The sequence below is a fragment of the Camelus dromedarius genome, chromosome 20 (genome assembly GCF_036321535.1).
Source record: "Camelus dromedarius isolate mCamDro1 chromosome 20, mCamDro1.pat, whole genome shotgun sequence".
Lineage (NCBI taxonomy): Eukaryota > Metazoa > Chordata > Mammalia > Artiodactyla > Camelidae > Camelus > Camelus dromedarius.
This window is the reverse complement of record NC_087455.1, coordinates 15,294,816-15,316,886: the sequence shown is the minus strand read 5'-3', so window position 1 is coordinate 15,316,886 and position 22,071 is coordinate 15,294,816. Positions and strand designations below refer to the sequence as shown.

The 22,071-nt window shown below is 41.1% G+C and overlaps 1 long non-coding RNA gene across 1 annotated transcript in view; it reads left to right on the top strand.

Moving 5' to 3' along the window:
- The window catches only part of LOC116148925 (uncharacterized), a 95,451-nt gene that overhangs the window by 72,934 nt on the left and 446 nt on the right, over nucleotides 1-22,071 (top strand). The window contains exons 4-5 of the long non-coding RNA XR_004132515.2: nucleotides 9,169-9,355; nucleotides 20,699-20,938. This is a non-coding gene — a long non-coding RNA (uncharacterized LOC116148925). The remainder of the gene's footprint in view (nucleotides 1-9,168; nucleotides 9,356-20,698; nucleotides 20,939-22,071) is intronic.

Genomic DNA, 22,071 nt, shown 5'->3' with positions numbered 1-22,071 from the left:
TTCAGAAAAGTAAGTGCTAAGTGAAGGTGGCCATCAGGTCATGCGTGATGACCATTAATAGCTCCAAAATATGTATCAATTTGTACAGATTGTGTTACTTTAAAAATCATGTTGAATAAACAACTGGATAACCCAGCAGGTTCCTAATAGCTTTTTGCTTACTTTGGGATAAGCCCTGTGTGATTCTCAGAAATCTCTTAATTGTTTGATTATTCAACACAAAGCTCTTGCCTGTGAAGACTTCAAAACCTTTTAAAATCCTAGTAAGAATTTGTTTTTCATGCTTGTGGTCATTGTGGGCTCATCTTCCTCTTGCTCCTGGGAAGGGTGATGAGACAGGTTTGTTTCAAGGTGGCTCTCGAGAAGTGAGGTGGTGCCTGGTTTAAGTGAGTCTTCACACTCAAGCAGGCCTCTGCCTGCCTTTGTCTGTGATCAGGTTATTCCAAGTAGGGTCATGGTGATTAGCTCAGTAGGTGATCAATAAAGGTTTGTGGAAAGAGTGAGTGAGTGATTTGCTGTGGGCCAGTTTCCAAGGCCGATGCTCTGATGCTGTCACTTACACACCCAGGACAACTACTGCCCACCTCGTTTTTTTCGATCATGCAGTTCAGTTTCTGTTCTCAAGGACACAAGTGCTATGTTTTTGTTCACGGCTCACCTTGTGCGATGACACGGAGAATTCTGAAGGTAGATGTTACCTTGAAATGATGTTTATCTATATTCTATGAAGTTCAGTCCTAAGCATTAGGCAACACACTGTGAAGATAAACCTTCCATCTAAATAACCAGGCATTGGGATGAGCAGAAGACCTTGTCCCCTGAATGACATGCAGACTCTGTACTTGTGGTTTAATTTTTAATCTAACATTCTGTTCCACATACTCTTTGGGTCCCAGTTTACTCACAGTTTACGGTCTCAGGAAGCCAACTCAAATCCTTCTAACCCCGCCCATCACTAATCTCTTAGCCACCATAGTTTAGACGCACCTTGTTGAGCATCTTTTCATAGAAGCCCCAAGAACCGTATCTTTTTGCTTTTTACTTTTTGAGGAAGTGGTTTAAACATCCTTCTGCTTACAACTTAAAAAATGACCGTAAAAGGCCTGTTAGATCATTAATTTAATTACAAGAGGCAGAGAGAATTACTGTTACTTATATCAAGTTGGAGACCTTATCATTGGCCGTAAAATAAACGATTTTTTGCCTACTGTATTGAGAGACCAGTAGCTGTGATGCCCCGTAGTGTTTGCAAGCCTCCACCTTGAATAATCAAGTAAGCTGTCAATCCCACTGTTTCCTAAAGCCAGTGAAGGCGGTATCTTGCCAGCTGCAGACATGATTGTTAATTCTACATTGTAATACAGAACATTACTGTGGAATGAAGTGCTTAAAGCGAAACTTGAGATTCTTGCCCAAAACAAGGGAGGCTGTTTTTAAGAGCAAAAATGTTGGAGTTGGAATGTCTGGGGCTTGAATCCTACCTCTACATTTTGGGTAATTGTTGCGACTTCCCTGAACCTAGTTCCCCATCTTATTGTGGAAATAGAAATAACATAAATGAAGAGCTCATTGAGTAACTGAAGTCTTCTCCCTCCCATCCCTGCTTTAGTCAAGAATTGGTTCACTCAACACTGATTCTGCTTTGCTTTTGTTTAACATAGAGATGAGAAAGTAAGTATTCACTTTCCCAACTGCAGTCTACCTAGTGTAGTGATGCAATGCAGTTCTGACCAGCGATAGATTAAGTTTGGTCTGATGGGAAGGGCTTCCATTAGGGAGAAGACCTTTGGTCCTCCTACTTGCTTCCTGATTGTGAAGCAGGCATGATGGCTGAAGCTGTAGCAGAACTCCTGCCCTCATTGTAATGAAGTCATGTGACAGGGATGGTGGGGCAAGAAGATGGAAAAGCCTGGTCTCCAACAATACCATAGAATGGATATTCAAAGATACTGGGCAGGCAAAAAGTTTCATTTGGAAAAAAAAAAAAACTTTTAGTAACCTTCATGAGAGATTAGTTTTGTTCCTATTACTGTAACAGAACCTATTGCTTTTTTTTTAATTGAAGCATAATTGATTTACAATATTGTGTTAGTTTCTGATGTACAGCAAAATGATTCAGTTACCTCTCTATATATACATATTATTTTTCATATTTTTCATTATGGTTTATTATAGTATATTAAGTATAGTTCTCTGTGCTATACAGTAAGACCTTGTTGTTTACCTATTTTATATATAGTTGTTTGTATCTGCTAATCCCAAACTCCTAATTTATCCCCCTGCCCTTTCCCCCCAGTAACCATAGGTTTGTTTGTACATAAGTTTGTTTGCATTATATTTTAGATTCTGCATATAGGTGATAGCATATATATTTGTCTTTCTCTGTCTGACTTACTTCACTTAGTATGATAATCTCTAGGTCCATCCATGTTGCTGCAAATGGCATTATCTCATTTTTTATGGCTGAGTAGTATTCCATTGTATAAATATACCACAGCGTCTTTAAATGGTTATCTGTCAATGGACATTTAGGTTGTTCCCATGTCTTGGCTATTGTAAATAGTGCTGCTATGAATATTGGGGTGCATGTATCTTTTTGAATTAGAGTTCCCTCTGGATATATGCCCTGGAGTGGGATTGCCTGATCGTATGGTAACTCTGTTTTTAGTTTTTTAAGGAACCTCAATACTATTCTCCATAGTGGCTGCAGCAAGTTACATTCCTACCAACAGTGTAGAAGGGTAGAACCCATTTCTTATAAATAATCATCTAGTTTTGCTATGCTAAATTAGAATGTGCCTGTTCACTGCCTTGAGTTACATTTCCGAATGATTGAGTGCTGGAAATATTGTGTGGTCCAACCTTAAATATTTGACAGAGTGTGTACTCAGACCCAAGACTTTCTGCTTCTGAGGCCCATGTTATTAATCACTCACATGTTGCCCCAATGCCAGGTACTCAGCAAACTCTCAAAGAAAATGAAAGTTGCTGATTGACTAATGAATTAAATAGGGTCTCTCTAATTTTACATTAAAAGTTCTCCTTTTTCAGCACAATCTCATATTGACACTGAAACCAAAGTTTTCCATTAGCTCATTCTTCTTCTGTAGAAGTGAGAACTGAACTGGGAGACAGCTGAAATAAATTTCGTGTGGCATTGGCCTTGAATGTACTGATGAAAGACACGTACTGAAGTTCTTTGGCTGGGCCCCACAGGATGACACACTTGTGGCCTTAGAGGCATGGGACTGGGGAGCCACTCAGAGAAAATCGTCAGGTGCACATACAGCGGGAATGAGCCTCCACCTCAGATGGCCTTGCTTGGCTCTGTAATCGTAGCTCTTTTAAGGGATCACAGCGGAGACAGCAAATTCCAAATTAATCCACTTTTTAAGAACAGAAGAGATGTTGTTCGGTATCAGCCAGTAAGCTACAGTGACTCAGAATGGGTCACAGATACTGCCTTTTGCCCAGGTTCAAGGCCAAAAACATATCAGACTTTGTGTCCCAAATGGGATTAAGCTAGGCTAGGTCTAGACAGCTCACAGCCTCGATTATATGTCATAGTAAAGCACTGTGTTCATTGGAAACAGAATCTAGACTTCCTCCTACTTGTCCAAATCCTGAAGTATTTGTTTCAGACACAAAATGCTTAGGGCAGCTCTGTATTTCCTCTTGTATTTCCTCTGTTGCTTGTTTCTAACAACATAATGAAGAAAGCCTCAATTAGACATTCATGATAGTAATTTTTTAATCAGGAAACTAGTATGGGCTCATGCTTAAATTTCCAAATAGGATTAAAAGGTGGAAAGCAGGAAATAAAAATCCCCTGTTCTCATAGTCAACTTTTTAGAAGCTATCCCCGTTAACATTTTCTTGAATACTTATGGACACATCGTCTATGAATGACAGACATATTATTGTGGATTGACTTGTATCTCTTGGAAAAAAATCTTTCAGTCCTGGCCCCCAGTAGCTCAGAATGTGACCTTATTTTGGAAGTAAGGTCTTTGCAAAGATGATCAAGTTAAAATGAAGTCATTAGGATGGGCCCTAATCCCATAGGACTGGTGTTCTTATGAAAAGGGGAAATTTGAACCCAAAGACAGACATGCCCAGGGAGAACACCACGTGAAGATGAAAGCAGAGGTTAGGGTGGCATTTCTAGAAGCCAGGGAACACCAGTGATTGCCAGCAAAGCACCAAAAGCTAGGAGAGAGGCGTGGGACAGTTTCTCCCCAACAGTCCCCTGAAGGAACCAACCCTGCTGACATCTTGATTTGGGCATTCTAGCCTCTGGCGGTGTGAGACAATACATTTCTGTTGAATAAGTCACCCAGTTTGTAGTCTGTTGTTGAAGAAGCCCTGGTACACTCATACACACATGGAAGCTGATATAAGCATACGCATAATATTGCCTTATTTACCATTTAATTTCTTTGTGAATCATAACCCATTCTGGTCCCTTTCTGCATCTGCCTGGTTTCAGTAACTCTATTCCTGATTATTTTTTTTTTAACTGTATGACAGTTGCGATGCCAACAATTCTGTTATCCTTATAAATCCTTCCACACTTATGAGTGTATGAATCACTGGCTCTGGCTTTTGTAGTAGTTTCTCATAAAATGCTGGATGTCCAGTAGATGCCAAGCACTACACCATGCTTTTGGGGGGACGAGAGGTAAGTAAAATAGGAGCAAATGTGCAGCACTCTGCTTGAAGCTAAAGAGATCCCAGGGGAGGAGCACACCCGGGATGAAACAGTGCATTCATGATCTAAGTCCTGATGCCAACTCTTCTTTTGATAATGCACTAGATTAGAAAGAGTAGGAAAATATAAACGTCGATCTCTCAGAGTTAGGGGAAATTCTCTATTAAGATCATCACATTCTGTTTTCTCTGCTTCTATGTGCAACAAGCAGCATTTCCATTTTAAAGAAGGTTCCTGTGTAGACTTTCCCACGGGAGGGGCCCGCCTGATGGCACCATATGATAGGTTTGCTCCCCACTGTCTTCCCCGGGCTAAGCTCAGTGCCTGGCTCACAGCGTGTGCTCATTAAATATTTGTTGAATAGACTAAACGTTATATGAGGTCCATAAATAATGTTGTGTGCCTACTGTGAGTCAGAAATTGGGCTAAGCACTTTTGTATGCTAGAAGTTAAGATTTCTCATAGTAAATTAGCAACTTGACACTCTGGTGAATTAAACAAAGCACTGCTTTCTGAATCAGGTTAAATGGGTCAAACCCCTGAGGATCTCTTCTCATCCCTCCGGATAAAACCTGGCTCCTTAATTTGTAAAGCCGAGGCCCTAGACACTTCTCTAGGGCTTCAGGCAATTGGAAAAGCCCTACTGAGCAGCTTTTCCGACTCTCTCATTTATTCAACATTTATTTATTGTCAGCTATTCGTTCAGTTATTTCCTCAAGTCTTCCTTCATCTGGTTCTTTGCTTCCACGCTTTTATCAGACAGTGACCCCCTACATCTATGACACGTCAGGAGTTACAAAGTGAGGATTCAAAGATATTAAGACAATCTTGTCCTGCAGGAGCTAACACGCAATATCCTTTTTAAAAAGATTGCTGAGAGTTACACTCCTGGACTGTTTTGAAGGTCACACATGGTACTGAGGACCTCTTGCTTCCTTCCCATCAAGCCCATTTCCAGACTGAGGGAAGCCAATGCGGGAGCCTGGGTGCCCCCATCCCTACTTACAGTCTTCCATTTCTCCAAGCCGAGTTCCAGACCCTGGCATCCAAGGCTCACAGTAATGGGAACAATTCTAGAACTTATTCAACTGCAGAGAATTTTAATGAGGCATTCAGGGCAGGAAGTTATTTTTTTTATTTCAATCACGAAAGGGAAACTGTTTGGGTAGCTATTTTCAGGCAGGTTCTATCATTCTCTGTTGTACTGCAGTATTTTCAGAAGCTGTTAAAGACTGAATGTCTCCTTTTATAATTATCAAGATTTCAGATACACATTGAGCTTCTCCAGTACACAACTGACCCTGCGATTGTAGCAGTGAGTGTGTGTGCCCCCACCCACTTGAAGAGAGATTTGGAGCCAGCCCACACTCACATATTTCATGTGGTTTTGTAGGAAGAGCCCCATGTGACATACCCCCCTATGGCAGCTGTTAGGGACTTAATGTGTGCATCTTAGTTAATTCTAGGGTTTACGAGACTGGGGGTGTAATCCAATGGAGCCTTTAAAAAAATTCAACAAATGGCAGTACATTGTTGATTTAAAATTTGTACCTTACACCTACATTTAACTGAAATTTATTGAGTGTTTATTACATGTGTGAGATATTTTCACAGATATTCGCTGGGTTACTTCTCAAACCAATACATTGAAGTGATAATGTACTGAATAATCTCATTTTTATAAATGAGAATAGGAAAGTTCAGAAAACTTAAGGAAATGTCGCAAGTTCAGAAAGCTATTACGTATTGGAACCTTGCCTAAATGTCATAAATATTTATTATCAGTGAAGACGATGTACCAGTTTCTTTGCTTCCTTTTCCAGTCTCGCCTTCCTTCTTCCTTCTCCATGTTCAACCTGATTTGCTCTGTCACTGGCATCCATGCTCTTACCCCCTACACTCTCTGCCCCTCCTCTGCTATGCCCACCTTGCCTACTTTACCTGCCTCACCATCTTCCTTAGGGCAGGACACCAGAGCAACAGCTTTCCTAAGTAATTACCACGAAACATAAACTGAGTGGTCAAATAGCCCCCATTTTAATCTACCTCTAAGTTACTCGGTGGTCTCAAATGTGTGTGGCTCTAAGAGGGGTGCGGCAGGTAAAGGGAGCATCCCCTCTGTCTCCAGGGCTGGTCCAGGACCTTGACCCGTTGGTGTGGTTTTCCTACAGATGAAACACACTCATCCACTTGCAGGAGACAGGCTTGAGAGTTTGAGAGGGAGGGCCTTTCTCTTCCTCCAGGGACGCTGAGGACCAAAGAAGCCACGGGAGAGAGTGGTTCTGTCACGGTGTGCTGCTGGGTCTGACATGCTTTCCAACTTGGCCGTGCTGGCTGGAGGTGTGCTTTGAGAAAGTGGCTGAGAGTGGGTGTCGGCAGAGACAGCTGGGTACCTTAGAAGTCTGTAATATGAAAACCGATCTAAGACGTGGGAGAGGCAGGTGAAGTGTCCGCTGTAACGCCTTCTTCCAGGGGAGGGAGGCCCCTCCTGTACTCACAGAGGCGCCCTCTGCATCCTTGCCACGTGCCTGCTGACCACAGCAGCTGCGTGGGACTGGGTCCCTCCTTGGCCTCATGGGTTGGTGGTCGGGGGCATGTGGCGGCTCAGCAGGATGTTTCAGTAGTGAGTTAGCCAAGGAGGCCAGATGGCTTTCACTCTGAAACAGTGGCAGCTGCAGCCTCATTGAAAGTATGCTGCCACCTGTGGGGCTGAGTGGCTCTTCTCTCTGCAAAACCAGCGCTAAATATTTGAACTGGGGATGCCCACGGAGGAGAGGTAACCTGAAAGAGGGGGGAAGAAACTTCTTAAGATGGCAAAATGAGGGCTGGGGCCAGAAAGGTTTAATTTAATGCAGATATTCAAATAGCTAGGGTTTGGTTTTTTTTTTCGTTTACTATAATCCTCACAACTTCTGTTTTTCTTTCTTTTTCTATTTTTTTCTTTTATTTTTTTAATAGACTTTATTTATTTATTTTTTTAGAGCAGTTTCAGGTTTACAGCAGAATTGAGCAGAAAATACAGAAAGTTCACACATAGCCCTCCCCACCCACACAGGTATACTCCCCGGCCCTTAACATCCCTCATCAATGTGGCATGTTTGGTACAATCGATGAACCAACATGGACACGTTATTATCAACCAAAGTCCATAGTTTACATTAGGGTTCACTCTTGATGTTGTACATTCTATGGGCTTTGACTGATGCATAATGACATGTAGCCACCACTACAGTATCACACAGAATAATTTCATCGCCCGAAAAATCCCTTGTGCTCCATCTGCTCACCCTCCCCTCCCTCCCTTTCCCCAGACCCCTGGAAACCACAGTCTTTTTATTGTTTCCATAGCTGTGCCTGAGGTACACAGTATTATCTACATTTTTTGGATGAAGAAATTGAAACTGAAGAAGATTAAGTGACTTGCCCAAGGTCATGTAGTTGGCAGGCAGGGGGACACCGGCTTGGCCTGTAAAATGTGTTTTTACCACAAGCTGCAGCATCTCTTCTCGAGACCAAAGCTTGAATGTGCTAGTTTAGAATGTGAGTGCTCAGTTTTACCAGCATGAGATATCCGTCCTTCCGGACCATCTCATAACCAGCAGAAGCATGTAGCTTGCAAGGAGATTCTGCTGTCACTGTGTTTTGTAACAGGCACTATTAGGGCAGAGCAGGATGACCTAAGGTATAGAATGGGTCCAATGTCTAGGAGCCGCTCCACTATTCTTATCCTTTTTAAAATTCTCAGGTCAAGTCCAGTTAGGCTATTGCCATAAAGATTCACTTGCCTTTCAGGCAGCGATTCGCAGAGATACTGGCTAACTGTGCTCAGAAGCTACCTCAAAGTTGTTTCAGGGGTTGCCAGCAGCCATGAAATTATACTAGGCATAGTTTCTGAACTTGAAATTGTGACAGTCCTGTCGTCAGGGACCCTTTAAGTGCCTGTTTCACCATGAACTCCCTTTTGAGAAAAGTGCGTGTAACGCCTGACTTTGGTGTTTGCCAACTCAGATGCCTACAAGGGTCAGGTACATAAGTAAATGAGTGAAGATGGTTGACGGTTGGGAGGTGTGGGGACTTTGTTGAACTAAAGTGCTTATGGGCCTTGAAGGGGGTCACTTACCACTCAGTGTCTATTGACTGTGGTTAGTGTTTTCTGATATTCCAGTTTTTCAAGGGCATCTGGAAATCAGGGTTTATAGATGAACATTTTCTATTTAGAAATGTTGGCTGAACATTAAATAAAAAAAAAATACTGTGTGAGTTGATATTGAGCAAACTGGACCAAACATATCTGTGGCTGGTTCCAGCCTCCTTGTTGCAGTCAGCACCCTGCACAAAGGTTTTGTGCTTAACCCTCAGCCCCTGTGCACCGCGCTCTGCCCACTGGACAGAAAACGGCACCAGAGCAGTTTAGTTTTTCCTTGGAAGCAACTTATGGGAAGCATTCTCTTCCACAGGGTAGCCTAGAACTGGAAGGTGACTGTTCGGCTCAGTCAGGTCCTCACTCTTGTGGACTTGGACAAGAAGACAGTTAAGTCATAATAACAGGAGGAGACACAGAAACTGAGACTCGCCAAGAAACCCTAATGGCAGAGCATTCACACTGGATGGCCGTCGCCGAGAGGCTGATCACGTGATGGAATGGTGAGTGCTTTTGCAGCATGCGGTGGTGGGTTGCTAGAGCTAACGTTGCTTTCTGAATGAACATCAGGTTTTTCTTGACGTCTTATATGCTCCTTAATGTTTTATCTTTGTAGTAAAATCCATTGCCCAAGGTAAACCTGGGTTTCTGGGGAATCTAGTAATTTCAGACATGCTGGCCAGGGTGGCAGTCAGGAGCCTATAGGTATATTTGTTTGTAGTAGAACACCTATTCTTCCTCATGATGATTGGCTCTGATGACCATGTGACCCTGCCCCTCCTGCTGATTGGATAAGCGGGGAATACCTCAGCCAAGTTGAACCAATCAGATTCTATACCTTGTGAGTTTGAAGCCATGTTAGTTCATTCATGACGAATGCTTGAAGAGATAATATAAGCTTAGGACTTGAGGCTCTTCTTGTTGGATGGCCATTTCTAGTAAAATTAATTAACACAATTTATAAGGCCCAGCCAGAAGTGACTTCTGCTTCCTTTTCTAGCCTCATCACTCACCCATCTCCCTGACACCATCTGCTGCAGACATCCTGGCCTTCTTTCAGGTCTACACAAGGCTGTGGTCATACTGCCTCAGGGCCTTTGCATGTGCTATTCTTTCTCCCCAGTAACTAGTTAGCTCCTATGCAACCTTTCAGATCCCAGCAAAGAACGCTACTTCAGAAAGATCTGCTTTTAAGCTTCAGATTAGATCAGAGTCCACCATTCTCCCCTCACCCCTCTTTATACACTTTTGTGGCATTCTACGTTTTCTATTTCTTCATAACATTTGTTCACTAAGATTTTCCTTCCTGCATCATTTCCTTGTCACAAAAGTAGTTAAGAGCATTATTCTGGGGTCAGATTTTTGGGCTCAAATCCTGGTTCTACTGTTTACTGGGTGCGTGACTTTGAGCATGTTACTTAACCTCTCTTAATCTTAGTCTGGTCACCTGTGAAATGAAGATAGTAATGGTAGCCAGAATGTATTCTCATTTGGGGCAGCCACTGGGTTTGAGTGATCTTTCCATCTTTTTGTGTGCCTTCAGCTTACACTTATAGAAGACTAATGCTCTTTAGAGTATCAATTTAAATGTTTTTATTCCTAGTATTTCTTTCTGCTATTATATAACAGAAAGGAGGTTCTGAGCTCATTGTCTCAAGAAAATGATGGTGCATCAGAAGGAGAAACAAAGAGTCCTTCCTTGATATTTGTATTTCAAAAGTCTAGGCATTTAGAGGGACTCCGAAAAGATGTATATGAACAGACTACCCCAGAGATTTGGGAAAATGCAAAGGAGGAAAGAGACATAAACAGCCCTACTGAGTTTCTAGAAGCTCTGTCTGGCATAGGAACAAAGAACGACCCCGAGTGTTTAGGAAATTAGCCAGGAGAAAGCCAATGGTCACGAATAGGGCTGATACATTCCACACATGAGTGAGTCAATGATTGAAGACAGGGAGGGGGACCTAAAAAGGGAGACAGCTTAGTCGATGCCTGTGAGGTTAAAATAGCAAACCAAATCAGATGCCCTCACCTCAACGACGTAGCAAGTCTCTATCAAATCCCCTCAAATTAGAGATAACCCCTCCCAAAGGAGAGCGACTCCTCAACTCCTTGAGATTAAACCTCCAGTTATCGGGGAACTTGCAATAGAAATAAAGTTCAGAAGTTAAAACATACTCTCACACGTTTGACCTTGGAGACTAACATTCTTAAGTATTTTCTAAGGAGAGTATATAATGAGGTTTTTTGGGGTCATTTGGTAAAAAATCGCATCTTTTTTGTTGTAGTTCACAGTAGGTGCTCTAGAGGTAACCAGACCACACACAACCCTTTGAGTTCAAGCATCCTTCCCTGGATAGTCTTGTTTGCAGTGGCAAGGGTGATGGGTGACTATGCCTTCTTAACATTAATGGCAGGTCTGGCAAGGAAGACCACTTGGGACCACTTTCCTAGAAGACTGACTGGGTGTGTGGCAGGCACTTAAGAATTTATGAACTTCTTAGAGATAGGGTATCTTTAGGCCATGAGGCTTTAAGGAGAGAGACAGGACATTTAAGTAGATTAGGATTCATAATATTGAGTCCCATTGGGTGCTCTGATTAATTTCATATAGGACTTTTTTAGTATTTTTAGGAGAGCATTGTTAGAAATTCGGCACTGTGTATGAGGGTTGGGGAACTTTGAGGTGAGGCTGGGCACCCATAAGGTATAGGTTTCAAAACACAGGATTGGTACAGAGTGGGGAAATCTTAATTTGATTTTTGCTATGTTAATAGATTGAGGATGATGAGATATCTGGTCTTCTTGGTGAGGCCAGAGGATAGTTGAAGAGGAACATATATAAAATAGAAAGCATTTAAGAGCATGAACTATTAAAAAAAAAAGAGAGAGAAAAAGTGAACTATGTTATATGAAGGATGGCTGAAGGATCTGGGAATATTTACCCACAAGAAAGAGCGCTCCCGGTAACATGATTGTCAGCTTCAAATTTTCAAAAGCCTGTCACTTGGAAGAGGGATTACACTTACTCATTACGGCCCCAGGCCAAATCTAGGTTAATTTGGTAGGAGTCATAGAAAGGCAAATTTTAACACACAACACAGAGCAGGCAATTCAAATAGAGTTGTCTGAGGACTGCATGGGCTGAGTTCATGGCCAAAAAAGGAGATCAAGCATAGGCTGGCAGCAATGTCATAGAAACAAAGTGGTGCAGTGTATTAGCTGAGACTTCGAGATGGAATTGGGTTCCAGTTTTGGCACTTACTAAATATAGGACATTTAACAAGTTGCTTCATTTTTCTGCTTCAATTTCATCATCTTTAAAATGGAGAGAGTGCATAGTTGTTGGCAAGGTTTAAATTAAATAATTAACATTAGTCCTTAGCTGTCTGGAAAGGGGATGTGTGTGTGTGTGTGTGTGTGTGTGTGTGTGGCATTTCTGGTTCTTTCTAACCTGAAGTTCTGTGACTCCAAAGTCTTTCCCGGAGAAAAGCTGAAAGAATGAGCTATTTTTCTGCTTTCCTTAGCTGCTGCCCAGTATTTTGAAATGAGCTTAAAAGCCTCTGGAAGTGCTCCAGTTTCTTATGCAATTCTTTGGATGTGGTTTTCTCCAATCACAAATTCAGTTTAACAGGTGGAAAATATTTGACACTCATTCTGGTACCACCTAAGACTGAAAAGTGTCCCTCCCTTTGCTTGTGTGGAATGAGGTCTGAGGATTTTTTACCAAGGAGTTGGAAAAGACAGAGAAGGATGAGCAGTCACACTTGTCCCCTGGTTAATAGTACAATTTGATTATGTTTACATATCAGGCTTGTGTTTGGGAACCTCTGAGCCTCTGTGTACGTTTATCAAATTGCAAACAGCACCACTTATGCGCAGCTGGTGATAAACCACTACCACACAGCTGAATAGCTCTCCCAGTAGAAGCTGATTATTTCCCAAGATAAAAGCTGGCTACCTGATGCCAAGGCAATTCATCAATTCAGTGACAAAAAAAAAAAAAAAAAAGAATTCAGACAAACCACTCTTTTGGTGTAGTGTGGGGTGAAGGGGTGAACAATTGGCTGATTGACTGGGTTTGGGCGGCACGTACAGCCAAGGCAAACCTGAAGCAGCATAAGGAGTTCATGGGAATTTTTGTTCTAATGTAATCGTTTCTGCTAAGCTTCCTTTACAGTTTCCAATTTGCTCTCAAGTTAACTATGGAGGTTGAAGTTAGATGGTCCCGTCATTGTTCGGGGTATTGGGTTTGTTTGCAAACAGGAATTGTGGTTTTCCTTTCCATTTGGATGGCACTGTGCACTTTTCAATGATAATTTTTATGGATGGCGCGGTTTGGTTTGTAAAGGAAGAAACGCTATCCTGATATCAATCCAGTGCAGGGGAGACATCTCACAGTCTAAGAGCAGCTGCCATTTGAGTTTTGTTTTTCTAGCCACAAGGAAGATGGAGTAGAATAACCCTGAGCTTTGAAGTCAGAAAGAACTCATTCATGTGTTCATTTATTAAGCATATTTTCTTTTTTTTTTAATTTTATTTTATTGAGTTATAGTCAGTTTACAATGTTGTATCAATTTCCAGTGTAGAGCACAATTTTTCAGTTATACATGAGCATGCATATATTAATTGTCACATTCTTTTTCACCGTGAGCTACCACAAGATCTTGTATATATTTCCCTATGCCATACAGTATAATCTTGTTTATCTATTCTATATATGCCTGTCAGTATCTACAAATTTTGGAATCCCAGTCTGTCCCTTCCCATCCCCCGCCCCCTTGGCAACCACAAGTTTGCATTCTATGTCTATGAGTCTGTTTCTGTTTTGTATTTATGTTCTTTCTTTTTTTAGATTCCACATATGAGCGATCTCATACGGTATTTTTCTTTCTTTTTCTGGCGTACTTCACTTAGAATGACGTTCTCCAGGAACATCCATGCTGCTGCAAATGGCATTATATTGTCGGTTTTTATGGCTGAATAGTATTCCATTGTATAATTATACCACATCTTCTTTATCCAGTCATCTGTTGATGGACATTTAGGCTGTTTCCATGTCTTGGCTATTCTGAATAGTGCTGCTATGAACATTGGGGTGCAGGTGTCATCCTGAAGTAGGGTTCCTTCTGGATATATGCCCAGGAGTGGGACTCCTGGGTCATATGGTAAGTCTATTCCTAGTCTTTTGAGGAATCTCCATACTGTCTTCCACAGTGGCTGTACTTATTCAGCATGTTTTCATTGAACTCCTCTGTGCTAAGTACTGTGTGAGGCTCTGGGGATTCAGCAACAGATTGACAAACTATTTGCTCCCACAGACATTACAGCTTGCTAGGGCAGTGGAGGCAGAGGGAGCAGATGATGAATATGTAAATATTCTTCAAATCTTGCCCTCTGTACCCTTTCTTTTTCTTTATTTCTCTCTTTCTTTCTCTCTCTCTCTCTCTTTTTCTATTTCTTCTTTAGTCTAGGGTAAGTTATTAACCTACTCAATAGTATCTTATATGCAGCAGGGCTCAGCAAATGAAAGTTTTCTTGCCTTCTCTACTCCCTACCCTAAAAAAAGAACGAACTGTCTACTTCTCAGTTTTCGTTGATGCCTTTTGTGGGACTTGAAAAATGAAGATCCTTGTTGTCCCTGTGAACTGTGTGTAGATTCAGGATGAATTAGATTATTGTCTGATGTTCCTGTGAGGGTCTGTCTTTTAAGTCCCAGAGCTAACCAACTTTTTTTTTTTTTTTTCATTTTGCCTTGCCAAAGAGAATAGTTTCAGATGAACTACTGTCAACTACTTTCATAAAGGCTATTTTCTTAAAAGCCTATAGCAAATGGCTTGTCTTGACTGAGAACTTATTCTATCTTTTCCTGAATTTCCACCAGTTAAGGTGCTTAAGAAAAGCTGTGAAAGGTAGTGGATCTTATAATCACTCTTCAGGAAGCAGAGGTTGTTTTGAGGATGCTGTTAGGATGACTGTGTGGTTACCTGGAGACTGGCGCATAGAAGAACTGATGGTAAATCTATTGATAGGGAAACAGATACCATTATTAATTAATAATTATAATTTCGAGAGCAGACACAATTTATGATGGATGAAAACATAGTCTATAATGCTGTCTCTCAAATAAAACATGTCTGGAGTTCCAAACAATTGAATTGAAACAAATATTTATACTACATGCTGCCCATTGGGAAGTTGAAGAAATGAATAAGATATGAATTGAATATTCCCTTTACTCTCTCTCTTACCTTTCCCTTGCTCTAGGTACTTATAATTTATATTCCATCCTCAGTATAGATTTTGAATGTGATACCAAAATCTTTTCTTCTTGGAAATCTATATTCTATAGAGGAAAAATATTTGATAACATTAACATAACTCCCACTCTCCCCTGAAGATGCTTGTAATGATCTGGTAATCAATCTAACTCTTGAGTTGGGTTAATTGGACAAGATGCCAAGAGGAAATCTGGAAAAGCCTGGAAGAGACAAGAGAGATTTTTACTAGAAAAGGCCAAGAGTTACTGGCAGGGGGAAAAAAAAATCCAGTAAAGATGAAGGAAGTAGGAGGCAGAGAGCCTGCTGGGAGAGATCTTGAGAGCTTGAGGATGAGTAGGAAAAAGATTTTGTTAGTAGCTGCTGTATATGAAATACACAGGGTGAATGATGAAGGAAAGAAAGAGGCTTTTAAGAAGTTTGGCTCTGTACTTTAGAAGTAATTTACTCCTGGCCTTCTTTTAGGAGAATACAGTAAAGATATAAATTACATTCCAATTATTGTGGCTGCTGTGTAGTGTTGGATTTTTTTTTCATTTTTCATTTATTTATTTATTTATTTTTAAATTCAATACGAAGGAGAGATGAGGCCTCAGAGTGGCTTCATAAAGTTTAACATTGAATAAGCATTTAAGCCATTCTGGCATTTTTGTACCGTGAAACTGCTTGTTTCTCCAGGCATCCCTTAAGACATTTCTTCCAGCTATAAAATGAATCAATCATGGGTTGCATTGTACAGCATAGAGAATATACTCAATAATATTGTAATAACCCTGTATGGTGACAGATGGTAACTGGACTTACCACGGTGATCCTTTTGTAACGTGTAAAAATATCAAATCACTATGTTGTACACCTGAAATTAACATAATATCATATGTCAATTATAATTCAAGAATAAAAAAAAAAGACATTTCTTCAGTGTTGGGAAGAAATAGCTAAAAAAATCCAAGGGCTTTGAAGTTAGACAGATCTGGGTTTGAATTCTAACTCCTTGCTGGTTCGCTGTGTCTTCTAGGAGAAATCATGTCACCTCAGTAAGCTTCAGTTCTCTCGTCTATCACGTGGGGTTAAGAGGACCTCCCCTGTAGGGCTGTTGTAGTCACTGGAATAAAGGGACGTGTAGCAGAAGATTTTGAAAGGATTGGGTTTCATTGGTCTGAATCCCTTTAGGAAACAGATGGCCTATTCAAATTAGGAAAATTTGAGGAAAGTGTATAGCAGGACTATTTAAAAAAAATGTATAGGCAAAATAAAGGAAAACCACAAAAGATAGTGCAATGCTCTGGGGCTACCTGAAGGTCTGGATAAAAGCAGTGTGTCCTGGGGCCTGGAGACAGAGAAGGCTGTAAACGGGGAGATGCCAAAGACATGCTGAGACCTCCATGGAGAGATATGGCCAGCCCTTGGCCACCACTGAGAGACTGGGAAATGAAATAATATAACTTCCCTCCCTCTCTCTTTTTTTCCCTCCAATTCCTCCAGAGTCCTCTATAGTCAAACCCAACTTGAAGCAATTCGGTAAGAGAGTCCACTAAGGTCCTAGGAAGTGAGCCACGGAGCAGAGTGGAGAAGGATGGAGAGTTGATATGGAGGCAAATTGAACATATCCATCCACTGTGCTCACTGGTATTTCCCTTATCCTTTTTTTCTTTCCAAAAACATGGACAAGTGGGTATCTTTCATATGGAAGAAAAAGCACACAGTAGAGCTGTCACTAGTCTTTGAAAGACTGTGTCTTATATGTGACTTTCACAGATTATGACACATCACAGACATAGCTCTGGAGTTGGAAGTGAACACATATCAATTATTATTTAAAAGACAATGAGAGAAGCACAGATGGTCAAGTGGCTGACTCTCCAAGAGAGTGAGTGATGCAGAGAACTTGCTATGCTGGTCAGACATAAACAGGAGCTCTTATTTCAATAGTGGCTTTTCAAGTTTGCCTCTTGGCATGGAGCTAGCTTTGGCAGAGGGTATCATGTAAACAGGGCACATGCCCAGGCGTATAAGCCAGTCACTGCTTGTTGGAGACATCTTTACCCTCTAGCCCGTGACCCACAGCTAGCTGAAGAAGCTGATGGCTGGGCATCCTTTCAGAGAATGTACTGTGGACCACTTGGATCTTTTCAAAATTTGTAAATGAGTTGAAGGCCAACTTCAGAAAAGAATGCTTTGTCATCACTGGTGGTCCAGAGCTTTGATTCACTCCTCTTACAAAGCTTCTGACCTTCGGATAAATAACTCTTCTCCTAAAAGCAAACAAACAGACAAACAAACAAAAAGTCCTTCTCCTTTATCTCTCATAATGGGCTGAATGGTGGCCCCAAAGTTATATCCATGTCCTAATCCCCAAAGCCTGCGAATGTTACTTTTTTTGGAAAAGGGGTCTTTGTAGATGCATTTAAGGTAAAGGATACTGAGATGAGGAGATCATTCTGGATTATCTGGGTGGGCCCTAGCTCCAATGCCAAGTCAAGTGTGCTTATAAGAGACATACGGAGGACAGACACAGTGAGGAGAGGTCTATGCGAAGATGGAGGAAGAGATTGGTGTGATGTGGCCATAAGAAAGCCAGCAGTCACTGGAAGCTGGAAGAGGCATGGGATGGATTCTCCCTTAGAGCATTTATAGGGAGTATGTCTTTGATTATGGACTTCCGGCCTCCAGAATAGTTACAGAATAAATTTCCATTCTTGTAAGCCAACAGGTTTGTGGTATTTGTTACAGTGGCCCTGAACACTAATAGACTTCCTATGAAACCATCTGTGCTGACACCTTGACTACTAAGCAGATTGAGAATTAGCAGCCTGGAGAATTATAGAAATAGTGCAGAGAACTATGAACACCTTAGAGTGTATGTTTCTGAAGTTTGTGAGAAGCCGTCTCAGACCCTGGAAAGTGGTGCTATCTAATTTACACCTTCAGCACTTGCAGTGAAACATCACTAAGTTGAGAGAGAGGTAGGAGGAAGCTCACTGGAGGAAGGGATCACGGGTCCTAGACTGCATTACTGGATTTACTATTCACTGGCTATTTGACCTTTGAAAAGTCCTTCAAGCACTCCAGCCTAGAGTCTCTTATCTCTAAAATACTAGTCCCACCTACTTTACAGAGTCGGCAAGAAGATTAAATTATACAAGGTGCTTTGAAAGAGTGAAGTGCTGTCCATTAAACAGCAAAATGTTATGTTAAAATTTTACTATTCATAATATAAACACAATATATATTTGTTCAGCTAAACTAGATCCAGCTAACTCAGAATTTGCATGATTTGGGAAAGGGATACATAGGAGTCAGGAGATCAGGGTTTCAGTCCTGCTCTGTCATGAAGTAACCTTGGACAAAGTATTAAATCTTTAAGAGATACAGTTTTCATAATTGTTAAATGAAGACGTTTGATTGGATAATCTCTAATGTTGCTCCTGTAGCTCTTATTCTATATAATTCTAAGAAAATTATGACTACCAGGATGGCTCTCTCCCTTAATGAGCTTGTTCCTTCTCATGGATTAAATTTTCACTAAATTCTGTCAATCCTGAACTTGTCCACTGAGCTTCAGAATTACATAACCCAGTATGTAGATGTCACACTGTATATCAGCTGAGATTCTCTGAATGTAAAGGAAAGGCAAAACAACATTTACTTACACTGAAAGAAGGAGGGTGGAAGGAAGGAAGGAAGGAAGGAAGGAAGGAAGGAAGGAAGGAAGGAAGGAAGAAAGAAAGAAAGAAAGAAAGAAAGAAAGAAAGAAAGAAAGAAAGAAAGAAAGAAAGAAAGAAAGAAAAGAAGGAAAAGGAAAATAGAATTTATTGGCTCACTTAAATGGAAAGTCTATGAGTAGAGTTGGAATAGAGTTAATTTTAGCTACAGCTAGATTTATGGTTTAAATAATGTCATCTAGATTTACTTTCTTTCCACCTCTCAGTTCTGCTTTGCACAGGGCTGGCTCCATTCTGCAACTTCACATGGTGCAATAATGCTGTTGCCTTATCTCTTAATTACAAGTATCAAGGGAAAGTAAAAGTCTTTTCTCAGAGTGTATAGCAGGAGTCTCATTGCACCTCATTGGCTCTGATTGGCTGGAATGTCCATCTTTGAACCATCACCATGATGAGAAGGATTTCAGTGTGCTGACTGGCTTAGATCTGGGTCATGTGATTCATTGCTAAACCGGAGGTATAGCCCTGGTATGCTGGAGCCAGTTGATTATAATATTTCAGTAATTTTCTGAATTGATTGTTAAACTGTTGGTAGCATTCAACTGGGAAAGGCTACAGTATTCACACCACAAATTAGGGCTTGCTTGCTTGCTTGCTTGCTTGCTTGCTTGCTTGCTTTCTTTCTTTCTTTCTTTCTTTCTTTCTTTCTTTCTTTCTTTCTTTCTTTCTTTCTTTCTTTCTTTCTGGGAGTTCATTTACCAGCACATCACTGGGTACAACCTTGTCCAAGCAAAGTAGGTGAGGGTAGGATCACACTATAAAAGTGAGGCTGTTATCAAAATATGGCAAGAATAAATGCTGTAGTGGCAAAAAAAGCCCCCCAAAACAAAAGCAAAAACAAAACCAAAACAAAAACTATTCGCTAAAACTGGGAGCTCAAACTCAAAATAGCTAATGTTTCATTTACTCTTGTTCCTCAATCTGCTCCGTCTCATGGATTTTCTACCTTGATTGGTAACCATCACTCCAATAAAAACAAATGTCTAAAATATGACATTTAATGTTGGAATGCTTTTCTTTCTCTCAGAGTACAATTCTTGCCTCCTTACTATTTCTTAAATCCCTCCCTTTCTCTGTTGTCACTGCCTAGTACACCGACTTACACTTGTTTGATCTTTCCCTGGGCCATTTTAGGATTCTCCTAATTTGTCTGACTGCCTTCCATCTTACCTTTCTCAGATCTATTTGGCACACCACCACCAGGGTGATCTACCTCAGCTATGTCTGATCCAGCCATTACTTCTTCCTAAATCACTTTCCATTGCATAATGGATAAGGTCTGTTGTGGTTTTAAAATATGTTCACAAATTCTTCAATATATTTCCATTTAAGAGGTGGAGGTTAATTCTCTCCCCTTGAGTATGGTGGGTTCAATGAATAGAACATGACAGAAGTGATAGTGTGTGGCTTCCATGACTCGGTCATAAAAGAAATTAGTTTCCTTCTTGACCTCTTTCTTGGATGACCCGTTCTCGGGAAGCCAGTTACCATTTTGTGAGAATGCTCAAGCAGCACCGTGGAGTGGTCCACATAGCAAAACACTGGAGCCTTCTGCCAACAACCATCTTGGAAGCAGATTCTCCAGCCCCAGTGAAGAGTTTAAATCACTATTTAACTCTGGGTGGATGTCGTGACTGCAACCTCATGAGAGATTCTGAACCAGAACCACTCAAGTCACTCCTGAGTTCCTAACCCATTGAAACAGTGAGAAAACAATGATTATTGTAAGCTGTTAAATTGTGAGTGCAGCAATAGATAATTTAGTCTCAGCTCAACACACTTTTCCCCTCCATCACTGAATTTACATTTTAAAAAACATATGGGTCTGTCTTCCTCATTACAGTCTGAGCTTCCTGAGGGCGGGTTCTGGAACTTCCAGCACACTGCTGTGTCCATGGATAGCGGATTGTATTTTACAAAGACGGCTGCAGCAATATCTCCTGTTTCAACTGCTCTTCTAGAACCTTGCCACCTCCCCGTCAAGAGGTGTATCCTATGTCTCCTCCCTTTGAACCTGGATGGAACTTTGAGACTGTCTCAAACAACAGAGTAGAGATGAAGAGATGCTGTATTACTTCCGAAGGTAGGTTGTAAAAATGCCATGTGCTTTCGCTTCTCTTCTTCAGACCGTTGTTCTTGGAATCCAGCCAGTGCACTGTGGGGAAACTCAAGTAGTCTCTAGAACTCCCCACCTGGAGAGGAAGCAAGAGCCCCAGCTCACAGTCAGAGCTGAGCTCTTAGGTGACAGCCAGTGCTGACTAGCCATGTGAGTGAACCATCATGGAAATTGATCTTCCAGCCCCTAGCTGAGTCTGCCAAGCGAGTGCCACGTGGATCAGAGATGAACTGTCCCTGCTGAGCCCTGCTCAAATTGCAGAGTAAAAATGATTGTGATTATTTTAAGCCACTGTGTTTAAGGCTAATTGGTTCTGCAGCAATGTGCAACTGAAACACCTAGCTCGGTGTCTGTGACATCACAGGCATTTGACAAGCAGTTGTCAGCTAGCTGATGATCCTTATGTCCTTATACAGCTTCTTTCTGGGCACATTAATACATTTGTTCATCTTTAAACAAATGTTGAGCTCATTTGATTTGAGATTTGTGTTCAAGCTGTCCTTTCTGCTGTGAATTACCTCCCTACTCTCCTTATACATTTTCCTGCTCAAATCTTATGCTTCTGAAAAAATGCAGTTGAATTTTCCTTCCTTTTCTCCCTTCCTTCCACCCTTTTAATAAATATGTCATGAATGTCTACTGTAAGCCCAGAATATCATTTGGAGCAATAAAAACAAAATCCCCATCCTCTCAGAGCTTTATTTCAGTGGGGGTTCAATCAGTAAGTAAATATGTAATTTAAAAATTATAGAGTGTGATTAGCACCTTAAAGGAATTAAACAGTGCACAGAAATAGAAAATATGGGGGTCGGAGGGGCAGGAATGGGGTCTTTTAGATGGAGTGCTTAGGGAAGATCTCTCTAAGGAGGTGATATTTGAGATCTGAGCAGTAAGAAGAAACAAGTCAGGAAGAAAAGACAGGGGCAACCTGAGCAGAGACAACAGCAAGTGCAAAGCGATGAGATGGGATAAAAACATGTTTTCTGTTGGATAAAACAAAGGATGCATTTATGGCCGCAGCATAATGAGTGGAGAGATGTCGACTAGATGAAGCGTGAAAGATAAGCAGGCACCTGATCAGAGACACTTAGAGTCACGGC